Raw genomic sequence first — 15,151 nt, 5'->3', positions numbered from 1 at the left:
ACCTACTTGTTCCACAAAGGTCCTTATAAGGACTGGTAAGGTATAGGGTACTACAGTACATAGGGTTGAGTGAGGTACAGTCTGCTATTCCTTAAGGACTGGTATAGGTCCACAATACATAGGGTTGAGGTGCACTACTGCTGACTGCTGCCTTCTGCTGCAGTAGTCCTTTATCAGTATAGGAACTGAGGTACAGTCTGCTAATCATTCACAATCTACTTGTTCCACAAAGGTCCTTCTAAGGACTGGTAAGGTATAGGGTACTACAGTACATAGGGTTGAGTGAGGTACAGTCTGCTATTCCTTAAGGACTGGTATATGTCCACAATACATAGGGTTGAGGTGTACTACTGCTGACTGCTGCCTTCTGCTGCAGTAGTCCTTTATCAGTATAGGAACTGAGGTAAAGTCTGCTAATCATTTACAACCTACTTGTTCCACAAAGGTCCTTATAAGGACTGGTAAGGTATAGGGTACTAAAGTACATAGGGTTGAGTGAGGTACAGTCTGCTATTCCTTAAGGACTGGTATAGGTCCACAATACATAGGGTTGAGGTGCACTACTGCTGACTGCAGCAGTAGTCCTTTATCAGTATAGGGACTGAGGTACAGTCTGCTAATCAATCACAACCTACTTGTTCCACAAAGGTCCTTATAAGGACTGGTAAGGTATAGGGTACTACAGTACATAGGGTTGAGTGAGGTACAGTCTGCTATTCCTTAAGGACTGGTATATGTCCACAATACATAGGGTTGAGGTGTACTACTGCTGACTGCTGCCTTCTGCTGCAGTAGTCCTTTATCAGTATAGGAACTGAAGTACAGTCTGCTAATCATTCACAACCCACTTGTTCCACAAAGGTCCTTATAAGGACTGGTAAGGTATAGGGTACTAAAGTACATATGGTTGAGTGAGGTACAGTCTGCTATTCCTTAAGGACTGGTATAGGTCCACAATAGATAGGGTTGATGTGCACTACTGCTGACTGCTGCCCTTCTGCTGCAGTAGTCATTTATCAGTATAGGGACTCAGGTACAGTCTGCTAGTCATTCAAAACCTACTTGTTCCACAAAGGTCCTTATAAGGACTGGTAAGGTATAGGGTACTACAGTACATAGGGTTGAGTGAGGTACAGTCTGCTATTCCTTAAGGACTGGTATAGGTCCACAATACATAGGGTTGAGGTGCACTACTGCTGACTGCTGCCTTCTGCTGCAGTAGTCCTTTATCAGTATAGGAACTGAGGTACAGTCTGCTAATCATTCACAATCTACTTGTTCCACAAAGGTCCTTCTAAGGACTGGTAAGGTATAGGGTACTACAGTACATAGGGTTGAGTGAGGTACAGTCTGCTATTCCTTAAGGACTGGTATATGTCCACAATACATAGGGTTGAGGTGTACTACTGCTGACTGCTGCCTTCTGCTGCAGTAGTCCTTTATCAGTATAGGAACTGAGGTAAAGTCTGCTAATCATTTACAACCTACTTGTTCCACAAAGGTCCTTATAAGGACTGGTAAGGTATAGGGTACTAAAGTACATAGGGTTGAGTGAGGTACAGTCTGCTATTCCTTAAGGACTGGTATAGGTCCACAATACATAGGGTTGAGGTGCACTACTGCTGACTGCAGCAGTAGTCCTTTATCAGTATAGGGACTGAGGTACAGTCTGCTAATCAATCACAACCTACTTGTTCCACAAAGGTCCTTATAAGGACTGGTAAGGTATAGGGTACTACAGTACATAGGGTTGAGTGAGGTACAGTCTGCTATTCCTTAAGGACTGGTATATGTCCACAATACATAGGGTTGAGGTGTACTACTGCTGACTGCTGCCTTCTGCTGCAGTAGTCCTTTATCAGTATAGGAACTGAGGTACAGTCTGCTAATCATTCACAACCCACTTGTTCCACAACGGTCCTTATAAGGACTGGTAAGGTATAGGGTACTAAAGTACATATGGTTGAGTGAGGTACAGTCTGCTATTCCTTAAGGACTGGTATAGGTCCACAATAGATAGGGTTGATGTGCACTACTGCTGACTGCTGCCCTTCTGCTGCAGTAGTCATTTATCAGTATAGGGACTCAGGTACAGTCTGCTAGTCATTCAAAACCTTCTTGTTCCACAAAGGTCCTTATAAGGACTGGTAAGGTATAGGGTACTACAGTACATAGGGTTGAGTGAGGTACAGTCTGCTATTCCTTAAGGACTGGTATAGGTCCACAATACATAGGGTTGAGGTGCACTACTGCTGACTGCTGCCTTCTGCTGCAGTAGTCCTTTATCAGTATAGGAACTGAGGTACAGTCTGCTAATCATTCACAATCTACTTGTTCCACAAAGGTCCTTCTAAGGACTGGTAAGGTATAGGGTACTACAGTACATAGGGTTGAGTGAGGTACAGTCTGCTATTCCTTAAGGACTGGTATATGTCCACAATACATAGGGTTGAGGTGTACTACTGCTGACTGCTGCCTTCTGCTGCAGTAGTCCTTTATCAGTATAGGAACTGAGGTAAAGTCTGCTAATCATTTACAACCTACTTGTTCCACAAAGGTCCTTATAAGGACTGGTAAGGTATAGGGGTACTAAAGTACATAGGGTTGAGTGAGGTACAGTCTGCTATTCCTTAAGGACTGGTATAGGTCCACAATACATAGGGTTGATGTGCACTACTGCTGACTGCTGCCCTTCTGCTGCAGTAGTCATTTATCAGTATAGGGACTCAGGTACAGTCTGCTAGTCATTCAAAACCTACTTGTTCCACAAAAGTCCTTATAAGGACTGGTAAGGTATAGGGTACTACAGTACATAGGGTTGAGTGAGGTACAGTCTGCTATTCCTTAAGGACTGGTATAGGTCCACAATACATAGGGTTGAGGTGCACTACTGCTGACTGCTGCCCTTCTTCTGCAGTAGTCACTTATCAGTATAGGAACTGAGATACAGTCTGCTAATCATTCACAACCTACTTGTTCTATAAAAAGGCCCTTATAAGGACTGGTAAGGTATAGGGTACTAAAGTACATAGGGTTGAGTGAGGTACAGTCTGCTATTCCTTAAGGACTGGTATAGGTCCACAATACATAGGGTTGAGGTGCACTACTGCTGACTGCTGCCCTTCTGCTGCAGTAGTCCTTTATCAGTATAGGGACTGAGGTATAGTCTGCTAATCATTCACAACCTACTTGTTACACAAAGGTCCTTATAAGGACTGGTAAGATATAGGGTACTACAGTACATAGGGTTGAGTGAGGTACAGTCTGCTATTCCTTAAGGACTGGTATAGGTCCACAATACATAGGGTTGAGGTGCACTACTGCTGACTGCTGCCCATCTGCTGCAGTAGTCCTTTATCAGTATAGGAACTGAGGTACAGTCTGCTAATCATTCACAACCTACTTGTTCCACAAATGTCCTTATAAGGACTGGTAAGGTATAGTGTACTATAGTACATAGGATTGAGTGAGGTACAGTCTGCTATTTCGTAAAGACTGGTATAGGTCAACAATAAATAGGGTTGAGGTGCGCTACTGCTGACTGCTGCCCTTCTGCTGCAGTAGTCCTTTATCAGTATAGGGACTGAGGTACAGTCTACTAATCATTCAAAACCTATTTGTTCCACAAAGGTCCTTATACGGACTGGTAAGGTATAGGGTACTACAGTACATAGGGTTGAGAGAGGTACAGTCTGCTATTCCTTAAGGACTGGTATAGGTCCACAATACATATGGTTGAGGTGCACTAGTGATGACTGCTGCCCTTCTGCTGCAGTAGTCCTTTATCAGTATAGGAACTGAGATACAGTCTGCTAATCATTCACAACCTACTTGTTCCATAAAAAGGTCCTTATAAGGACTGGTAAGGTATAGGGCACTACAGTTCATAGGGTTGAGTGAGGTACAGTCTGCTATTCCTTAAGGACTGGTACAGGTCCACATTACATAGGGTTCTGGTGTACTACTGCTGACTGCTGCCTTCTGCTGCAGTAGTCCTTTATCAGTATAGGAACTTAGGTACAGTCTGCTAATCATTCACAACCTACTTTTTCCACAAAGGTCCTTATAAGGACTGGTAAGGTATAGGGTACTACAGTACATAGGGTTGAGAGAGGTACAGTCTGCTATTCCTTAAGGACTGGTATAGGTCCACAATACATATGGTTGAGGTGCACTAGTGCTGACTGCTGCCCTTCTACTGCAGTAGTCTTTTATCAGTATAGGAACTGAGATACAGTCTGCTAATCATTCACAACCTACTTGTTCCACAAAGGTCCTTATACGGACTGGTAAGGTATAGGATACTACAGTACATAGGGTTGAGAGAGGTACAGTCTGCTATTCCTTAAGGACTGGTATATGTCCACAATACATTTGGTTGAGGTGCACTAGTGCTGACTGCTGCCCTTCTACTGCAGTAGTCTTTTATCAGTATAGGAACTGAGATACAGTCTGCTAATCATTCACAACCTACTTGTTCCACAAAGGTCCTTATAAGGATTGGTAAGGTATAGGGTACTACAGTACATAGGGTTGAGTGAGGTACAGTCTGCTATTCCTTAAGGACTGGTATAGGTCCACAATACATAGGGTTGAGGTGCACTACTGCTGACTGCTGCCCTTCTGCTGCAGTAGTCATTTATCAGTATAGGAACTGAGATACAGTCTGCTAATCATTCACAACCTACTTGTTCCATAAAAAGGTCCTTATAAGGACTGGTAAGGTATAGGGCACTACAGTACATAAGGTTGAGTGAGGTACAGTCTGCTATTCCTTAAGGACTGGTACAGGTCCACATTACATAGGGTTCCGGTGTACTACTGCTGACTGCTGCCTTCTGCTGCAGTAGTCCTTTATCAGTATAGGAACTGAGGTACAGTCTGCTAATCATTCACAACCTACTTGTTCCACAAAGGTCCTTATAAGGACTGGTAAGGTATAGGGTACTACAGTACATAGGGTTGAGTGAGGTACAGTCTGCTATTTCTTAAGGACTGGTATAGGTCCACAATACATATGGTTGAGGTGAACTACTGCTGACTGCTGCCCTTCTGCTGCAGTAGTCCTTTATCAGTATAGGGACTGAGGTACAGTCTACTAATCATTCAGAACCTACTTGTTCCACAAAGGTCCTTATAAGGACTGGTAAGGTATAGGGTACTACAGTACATAGGGTTGAGTGAGGTACAGTCTGCTATTCCTTAAGGACTGGTATAGGTCCACAATACATAGGGTTGAGGTGCACTACTGCTGACTGCTGCCCTTCTGCTGCAGTAGTCCATTATCAGTATAGGAACTGAGATACAGTTTGCTAATCATTCACAACCTACTTGTTCCATAAAAAGGTCCTTATAAGGACTGGTAAGGTATAGGGTACTACAGTACATAGGGTTGAGTGAGGTACAGTCTGCTATTCCTTAAGGACTGGTATAGGTCCACAATACATAGGGTTGAGGTGAACTACTGCTGACTGCTGCCCTTCTGCTGCAGTAGTCCTTTATCAGTATAGGGACTGAGGTACAGTCTACTAATCATTCAGAACCTACTTGTTCCACAAAGGTCCTTATAAGGACTGGTAAGGTATAGGGTACTACAGTACATAGGGTTGAGTGAGGTACAGTCTGCTATTCCTTAAGGACTGGTATAGGTCCACAATACATAGGGTTGAGGTGCACTACTGCTGACTGCTGCCCTTCTGCTGCAGTAGTCCATTATCAGTATAGGAACTGAGATACAGTTTGCTAATCATTCACAACCTACTTGTTCCATAAAAAGGTCCTTATAAGGACTGGTAAGGTATAGGGTACTACAGTACATAGGGTTGAGTGAGGTACAGTCTGCTATTCCTTAAGGACTGGTATAGGTCCACAATACATAGGGTTGAGGTGCACTACTGCTGACTACTGCCCTTCTGCTGCAGTAGTCCTTTATTAGTATAGGAACTGAGGTACAGTCTACTAATCATTCAGAACCTACCTGTTCCACAAAGGTCCTTATAAGGACTGGTAAGGTATAGGGTACTACAGTACATAGGGTTGAGTGAGGTACAGTCTGCTATTCCTTAAGGACTGGTATAGGTCCACAATACATAGGGTTGAGGTGCACTACTGCTGACTGCTGCCCTTCTGCTGCAGTAGTCCTTTATCAGTATAGGGACTGAGGTACAGTATGCTAATCATTCACAACCTACTTGTTCCACAAAGGTCCTTATAAGGACTGGTAAGGTATAGGGTACTAAAGTACATAGGGTTGAGTGAGGTACAGTCTGCTATTCCTTAAGGACTGGTATAGGTCCACAATACAAAGGATTGAGGTGCACTACTGCTGACTGCTGCCCTTCTTCTGCAGTAGTCCTTTATTAGTACAGGAACTGAGGTACAGTCTACTAATCATTCAGAACCTACTTGTTCCACAATGGTCCTTATAAGGACTGGTAAGGTATAGGGTACTACAGTACATAGGGTTGAGTGAGGTACAGTCTGCTATTCCTTAAGGACTGGTATAGGTCCACAATACATAGGGTTGCGGTGCACTACTGCTGAATGCTGCCCTTCTGCTGCAGTAGTCCTTTATCAGTGTAGGAACTGAGGTACAGTCTACTAATCATTCACAACCTACTTGTTCCACAAAGGTCCTTATAAGGACTGGTAAGGTATAGGGTACTACAGTACATAGGGTTGAGTGAGGTACAGTCTGCTATTCCTTAACCACTTTCAGACCGGACCAATTTGCTGGTCAAAGACCAGACCACTTCTTGCGATTCGGCACTGCGTCGCTTTAACTGAGAATTGCGCGGTCGTGCGACATGGCTCCCAAACAAAATTAACGTCCTTTTTTTCCCACAAATAGAGCTTTCTTTTGGTGGTATTTGATCACCCCTGCGGTTTTTATTTTTTGCGCTATAAACAAAAATAGAGCGATAAAAAACGCATTATTTTTTACTTTTTGTAATAATAAATATCCCCCAAAAATATATAAAAAAACATTTTTTTCCCTCAGTTTAGGCTGATACGTATTCTTCTACATATTTTTGGTAAAAAAAATCGCAATAAGCGATTATTGATTGGTTTGCGCAAAAGTTATAGCGTTTACAAAATAGGGATAGTTTTATAGCATTTTTATTAATAATTTTTTATTATTTTTTTTTTTTACTAGTAATGGCGGCGATCTGCGATTTTTATTGTGACTGCGACATTGTGGGGGACCCATCGGACATTTTTGACACATTTTTGGGACCATTGTCATTTATACAGTAATCACTGCTATATAAATGCAGTGATTCCTGTGTAAATGACACTGGCAGTGAAAGGGTTAACCAGTGGGTGGCAGTGTAGGGGTTAAGTGTTCCTAGGGGTGTGTTACTAACTGTGGGGGGGTTGGGCTTTCATTTAGTGTACACTGATCTCTGCTCCAATCACATGGAGCAGAGATCAGCGTCACTAGTTGCTAGGCAGAATGGAAAAATGTTGTTTATACAGCATTTCCTCCATTCGGCCACTCCGTGAGACGATCGCGGGGATGGCACGGCGGCAACGAATATTGGACGTACATGTACGCCAATATGCCTGCCCGTGCCATTCTGTCGACGTACATCGTCGTACGCTGGTCGGGAAGTGGTTAAGGACTGGTATAGGTCCACAATACATAGGGTTGAGGTGCACTACTGCTGACTGCTGCCCTTCTGTTGCAGTAGTCCTGTATCAGTATAGGGACTGAGGTACAGTCTGCTAATCATTCACAGCCTACTTGTTCCACAAAGGACCTTATAAGGACTGGTAAGGTATAGGGTACTACAGTACATAGGGTTGAGTGAGGTACAGTCTGGTATTCCTTAAGGACTGGTATAGGTGCACAATACATAGGGTTGAGGTGCACTACTGCTGACTGCTGCCCTTCTGCTGCAGTAGTCCTTTATCAGTATAGGGACTGAGGTACAGTCTGCTAATCATTCACAACCTACTTTTCCACAAAGGTCCTTATAAGGACTGGTAAGATATAGGGTACTACAGTACATAGGGTTGAGTGAGGTACAGTCTGCTATTCCTTAAGGACTGGTATAGGTCCACAATACATAGGGTTGAGGTGCACTACTGCTGACTGCTGCCCATCTGCTGCAGTAGTCCTTTATCAGTATAGGAACTGAGGTACAGTCTGCTAATCATTCACAACCTACTTGTTCCACAAATGTCCTTATAAGGACTGGTAAGGTATAGTGTACTATAGTACATAGGATTGAGTGAGGTACAGTCTGCTATTTCGTAAAGACTGGTATAGGTCAACAATAAATAGGGTTGAGGTGCGCTACTGCTGACTGCTGCCCTTCTGCTGCAGTAGTCCTTTATCAGTATAGGGACTGAGGTACAGTCTACTAATCATTCAAAACCTATTTGTTCCACAAAGGTCCTTATACGGACTGGTAAGGTATAGGGTACTACAGTACATAGGGTTGAGAGAGGTACAGTCTGCTATTCCTTAAGGACTGGTATAGGTCCACAATACATATGGTTGAGGTGCACTAGTGATGACTGCTGCCCTTCTGCTGCAGTAGTCCTTTATCAGTATAGGAACTGAGATACAGTCTGCTAATCATTCACAACCTACTTGTTCCATAAAAAGGTCCTTATAAGGACTGGTAAGGTATAGGGCACTACAGTTCATAGGGTTGAGTGAGGTACAGTCTGCTATTCCTTAAGGACTGGTACAGGTCCACATTACATAGGGTTCTGGTGTACTACTGCTGACTGCTGCCTTCTGCTGCAGTAGTCCTTTATCAGTATAGGAACTTAGGTACAGTCTGCTAATCATTCACAACCTACTTTTTCCACAAAGGTCCTTATAAGGACTGGTAAGGTATAGGGTACTACAGTACATAGGGTTGAGAGAGGTACAGTCTGCTATTCCTTAAGGACTGGTATAGGTCCACAATACATATGGTTGAGGTGCACTAGTGCTGACTGCTGCCCTTCTACTGCAGTAGTCTTTTATCAGTATAGGAACTGAGATACAGTCTGCTAATCATTCACAACCTACTTGTTCCACAAAGGTCCTTATACGGACTGGTAAGGTATAGGATACTACAGTACATAGGGTTGAGAGAGGTACAGTCTGCTATTCCTTAAGGACTGGTATATGTCCACAATACATTTGGTTGAGGTGCACTAGTGCTGACTGCTGCCCTTCTACTGCAGTAGTCTTTTATCAGTATAGGAACTGAGATACAGTCTGCTAATCATTCACAACCTACTTGTTCCACAAAGGTCCTTATAAGGATTGGTAAGGTATAGGGTACTACAGTACATAGGGTTGAGTGAGGTACAGTCTGCTATTCCTTAAGGACTGGTATAGGTCCACAATACATAGGGTTGAGGTGCACTACTGCTGACTGCTGCCCTTCTGCTGCAGTAGTCATTTATCAGTATAGGAACTGAGATACAGTCTGCTAATCATTCACAACCTACTTGTTCCATAAAAAGGTCCTTATAAGGACTGGTAAGGTATAGGGCACTACAGTACATAAGGTTGAGTGAGGTACAGTCTGCTATTCCTTAAGGACTGGTACAGGTCCACATTACATAGGGTTCCGGTGTACTACTGCTGACTGCTGCCTTCTGCTGCAGTAGTCCTTTATCAGTATAGGAACTGAGGTACAGTCTGCTAATCATTCACAACCTACTTGTTCCACAAAGGTCCTTATAAGGACTGGTAAGGTATAGGGTACTACAGTACATAGGGTTGAGTGAGGTACAGTCTGCTATTTCTTAAGGACTGGTATAGGTCCACAATACATATGGTTGAGGTGAACTACTGCTGACTGCTGCCCTTCTGCTGCAGTAGTCCTTTATCAGTATAGGGACTGAGGTACAGTCTACTAATCATTCAGAACCTACTTGTTCCACAAAGGTCCTTATAAGGACTGGTAAGGTATAGGGTACTACAGTACATAGGGTTGAGTGAGGTACAGTCTGCTATTCCTTAAGGACTGGTATAGGTCCACAATACATAGGGTTGAGGTGCACTACTGCTGACTGCTGCCCTTCTGCTGCAGTAGTCCATTATCAGTATAGGAACTGAGATACAGTTTGCTAATCATTCACAACCTACTTGTTCCATAAAAAGGTCCTTATAAGGACTGGTAAGGTATAGGGTACTACAGTACATAGGGTTGAGTGAGGTACAGTCTGCTATTCCTTAAGGACTGGTATAGGTCCACAATACATAGGGTTGAGGTGAACTACTGCTGACTGCTGCCCTTCTGCTGCAGTAGTCCTTTATCAGTATAGGGACTGAGGTACAGTCTACTAATCATTCAGAACCTACTTGTTCCACAAAGGTCCTTATAAGGACTGGTAAGGTATAGGGTACTACAGTACATAGGGTTGAGTGAGGTACAGTCTGCTATTCCTTAAGGACTGGTATAGGTCCACAATACATAGGGTTGAGGTGCACTACTGCTGACTGCTGCCCTTCTGCTGCAGTAGTCCATTATCAGTATAGGAACTGAGATACAGTTTGCTAATCATTCACAACCTACTTGTTCCATAAAAAGGTCCTTATAAGGACTGGTAAGGTATAGGGTACTACAGTACATAGGGTTGAGTGAGGTACAGTCTGCTATTCCTTAAGGACTGGTATAGGTCCACAATACATAGGGTTGAGGTGCACTACTGCTGACTACTGCCCTTCTGCTGCAGTAGTCCTTTATTAGTATAGGAACTGAGGTACAGTCTACTAATCATTCAGAACCTACCTGTTCCACAAAGGTCCTTATAAGGACTGGTAAGGTATAGGGTACTACAGTACATAGGGTTGAGTGAGGTACAGTCTGCTATTCCTTAAGGACTGGTATAGGTCCACAATACATAGGGTTGAGGTGCACTACTGCTGACTGCTGCCCTTCTGCTGCAGTAGTCCTTTATCAGTATAGGGACTGAGGTACAGTATGCTAATCATTCACAACCTACTTGTTCCACAAAGGTCCTTATAAGGACTGGTAAGGTATAGGGTACTAAAGTACATAGGGTTGAGTGAGGTACAGTCTGCTATTCCTTAAGGACTGGTATAGGTCCACAATACAAAGGATTGAGGTGCACTACTGCTGACTGCTGCCCTTCTTCTGCAGTAGTCCTTTATTAGTACAGGAACTGAGGTACAGTCTACTAATCATTCAGAACCTACTTGTTCCACAATGGTCCTTATAAGGACTGGTAAGGTATAGGGTACTACAGTACATAGGGTTGAGTGAGGTACAGTCTGCTATTCCTTAAGGACTGGTATAGGTCCACAATACATAGGGTTGCGGTGCACTACTGCTGACTGCTGCCCTTCTGCTGCAGTAGTCATTTATCAGTATAGGAACTGAGATACAGTCTGCTAATCATTCACAACCTACTTGTTCCATAAAAAGGTCCTTATAAGGACTGGTAAGGTATAGGGCACTACAGTACATAAGGTTGAGTGAGGTACAGTCTGCTATTCCTTAAGGACTGGTACAGGTCCACATTACATAGGGTTCCGGTGTACTACTGCTGACTGCTGCCTTCTGCTGCAGTAGTCCTTTATCAGTATAGGAACTGAGGTACAGTCTGCTAATCATTCACAACCTACTTGTTCCACAAAGGTCCTTATAAGGACTGGTAAGGTATAGGGTACTACAGTACATAGGGTTGAGTGAGGTACAGTCTGCTATTTCTTAAGGACTGGTATAGGTCCACAATACATATGGTTGAGGTGAACTACTGCTGACTGCTGCCCTTCTGCTGCAGTAGTCCTTTATCAGTATAGGGACTGAGGTACAGTCTACTAATCATTCAGAACCTACTTGTTCCACAAAGGTCCTTATAAGGACTGGTAAGGTATAGGGTACTACAGTACATAGGGTTGAGTGAGGTACAGTCTGCTATTCCTTAAGGACTGGTATAGGTCCACAATACATAGGGTTGAGGTGCACTACTGCTGACTGCTGCCCTTCTGCTGCAGTAGTCCATTATCAGTATAGGAACTGAGATACAGTTTGCTAATCATTCACAACCTACTTGTTCCATAAAAAGGTCCTTATAAGGACTGGTAAGGTATAGGGTACTACAGTACATAGGGTTGAGTGAGGTACAGTCTGCTATTCCTTAAGGACTGGTATAGGTCCACAATACATAGGGTTGAGGTGAACTACTGCTGACTGCTGCCCTTCTGCTGCAGTAGTCCTTTATCAGTATAGGGACTGAGGTACAGTCTACTAATCATTCAGAACCTACTTGTTCCACAAAGGTCCTTATAAGGACTGGTAAGGTATAGGGTACTACAGTACATAGGGTTGAGTGAGGTACAGTCTGCTATTCCTTAAGGACTGGTATAGGTCCACAATACATAGGGTTGAGGTGCACTACTGCTGACTGCTGCCCTTCTGCTGCAGTAGTCCATTATCAGTATAGGAACTGAGATACAGTTTGCTAATCATTCACAACCTACTTGTTCCATAAAAAGGTCCTTATAAGGACTGGTAAGGTATAGGGTACTACAGTACATAGGGTTGAGTGAGGTACAGTCTGCTATTCCTTAAGGACTGGTATAGGTCCACAATACATAGGGTTGAGGTGCACTACTGCTGACTACTGCCCTTCTGCTGCAGTAGTCCTTTATTAGTATAGGAACTGAGGTACAGTCTACTAATCATTCAGAACCTACCTGTTCCACAAAGGTCCTTATAAGGACTGGTAAGGTATAGGGTACTACAGTACATAGGGTTGAGTGAGGTACAGTCTGCTATTCCTTAAGGACTGGTATAGGTCCACAATACATAGGGTTGAGGTGCACTACTGCTGACTGCTGCCCTTCTGCTGCAGTAGTCCTTTATCAGTATAGGGACTGAGGTACAGTATGCTAATCATTCACAACCTACTTGTTCCACAAAGGTCCTTATAAGGACTGGTAAGGTATAGGGTACTAAAGTACATAGGGTTGAGTGAGGTACAGTCTGCTATTCCTTAAGGACTGGTATAGGTCCACAATACAAAGGATTGAGGTGCACTACTGCTGACTGCTGCCCTTCTTCTGCAGTAGTCCTTTATTAGTACAGGAACTGAGGTACAGTCTACTAATCATTCAGAACCTACTTGTTCCACAATGGTCCTTATAAGGACTGGTAAGGTATAGGGTACTACAGTACATAGGGTTGAGTGAGGTACAGTCTGCTATTCCTTAAGGACTGGTATAGGTCCACAATACATAGGGTTGCGGTGCACTACTGCTGAATGCTGCCCTTCTGCTGCAGTAGTCCTTTATCAGTGTAGGAACTGAGGTACAGTCTACTAATCATTCACAACCTACTTGTTCCACAAAGGTCCTTATAAGGACTGGTAAGGTATAGGGTACTACAGTACATAGGGTTGAGTGAGGTACAGTCTGCTATTCCTTAACCACTTTCAGACCGGACCAATTTGCTGGTCAAAGACCAGACCACTTCTTGCGATTCGGCACTGCGTCGCTTTAACTGAGAATTGCGCGGTCGTGCGACATGGCTCCCAAACAAAATTAACGTCCTTTTTTTCCCACAAATAGAGCTTTCTTTTGGTGGTATTTGATCACCCCTGCGGTTTTTATTTTTTGCGCTATAAACAAAAATAGAGCGATAAAAAACGCATTATTTTTTACTTTTTGTAATAATAAATATCCCCCAAAAATATATAAAAAAACATTTTTTTCCCTCAGTTTAGGCTGATACGTATTCTTCTACATATTTTTGGTAAAAAAAATCGCAATAAGCGATTATTGATTGGTTTGCGCAAAAGTTATAGCGTTTACAAAATAGGGATAGTTTTATAGCATTTTTATTAATAATTTTTTATTATTTTTTTTTTTTACTAGTAATGGCGGCGATCTGCGATTTTTATTGTGACTGCGACATTGTGGGGGACCCATCGGACATTTTTGACACATTTTTGGGACCATTGTCATTTATACAGTAATCACTGCTATATAAATGCAGTGATTCCTGTGTAAATGACACTGGCAGTGAAAGGGTTAACCAGTGGGTGGCAGTGTAGGGGTTAAGTGTTCCTAGGGGTGTGTTACTAACTGTGGGGGGGTTGGGCTTTCATTTAGTGTACACTGATCTCTGCTCCAATCACATGGAGCAGAGATCAGCGTCACTAGTTGCTAGGCAGAATGGAAAAATGTTGTTTATACAGCATTTCCTCCATTCGGCCACTCCGTGAGACGATCGCGGGGATGGCACGGCGGCAACGAATATTGGACGTACATGTACGCCAATATGCCTGCCCGTGCCATTCTGTCGACGTACATCGTCGTACGCTGGTCGGGAAGTGGTTAAGGACTGGTATAGGTCCACAATACATAGGGTTGAGGTGCACTACTGCTGACTGCTGCCCTTCTGTTGCAGTAGTCCTGTATCAGTATAGGGACTGAGGTACAGTCTGCTAATCATTCACAGCCTACTTGTTCCACAAAGGACCTTATAAGGACTGGTAAGGTATAGGGTACTACAGTACATAGGGTTGAGTGAGGTACAGTCTGGTATTCCTTAAGGACTGGTATAGGTGCACAATACATAGGGTTGAGGTGCACTACTGCTGACTGCTGCCCTTCTGCTGCAGTAGTCCTTTATCAGTATAGGGACTGAGGTACAGTCTGCTAATCATTCACAACCTACTTTTCCACAAAGGTCCTTATAAGGACTGGTAAGGTATAGGGTACTACAGTACATAGGGTTGAGTGAGGTACAGTCTGCTATTCCTTAAGGACTGGAATAGGTCCACAATACTTAGGGTTGATGTGCACATTGAAACAGGGCAAAATTACGCACGTGCCATGCATGGAACAGATCTTAAACTTGGTCGTGCAGCGATTCATTGTCAAATACCCTGGGGTCCAGGACATCTTGCGGCAGGCAAGGAAAATCTCAGCCCATTTCAGAAGATCTTACACGGTCATGGCTCGCCTTGCTGACATTCAGCGGAGACACAATCTGCCGGTCAGACGTCTTATTTGCGATTGCCCGACGCAATGGAACTCAATCTTCTATATGCTTGATAGGCTGCTCCAGCAGAAACATGCAGTTAACGTCTACCTGTATGAACTCTGCGGCAGAACAGGTTCTGGGGAGCTGGAGTTTTTTTCACCGCGCCAGTGGCTGCTCAT

The sequence above is a fragment of the Lithobates pipiens genome, unplaced genomic scaffold (assembly GCF_037356315.1).
Source record: "Lithobates pipiens isolate NorthernLeopardFrog02 unplaced genomic scaffold, aLitPip1_a1.2 Scaffold_30, whole genome shotgun sequence".
Taxonomy (NCBI): domain Eukaryota; kingdom Metazoa; phylum Chordata; class Amphibia; order Anura; family Ranidae; genus Lithobates; species Lithobates pipiens.
This window is presented reverse-complemented; position numbering follows the sequence as displayed.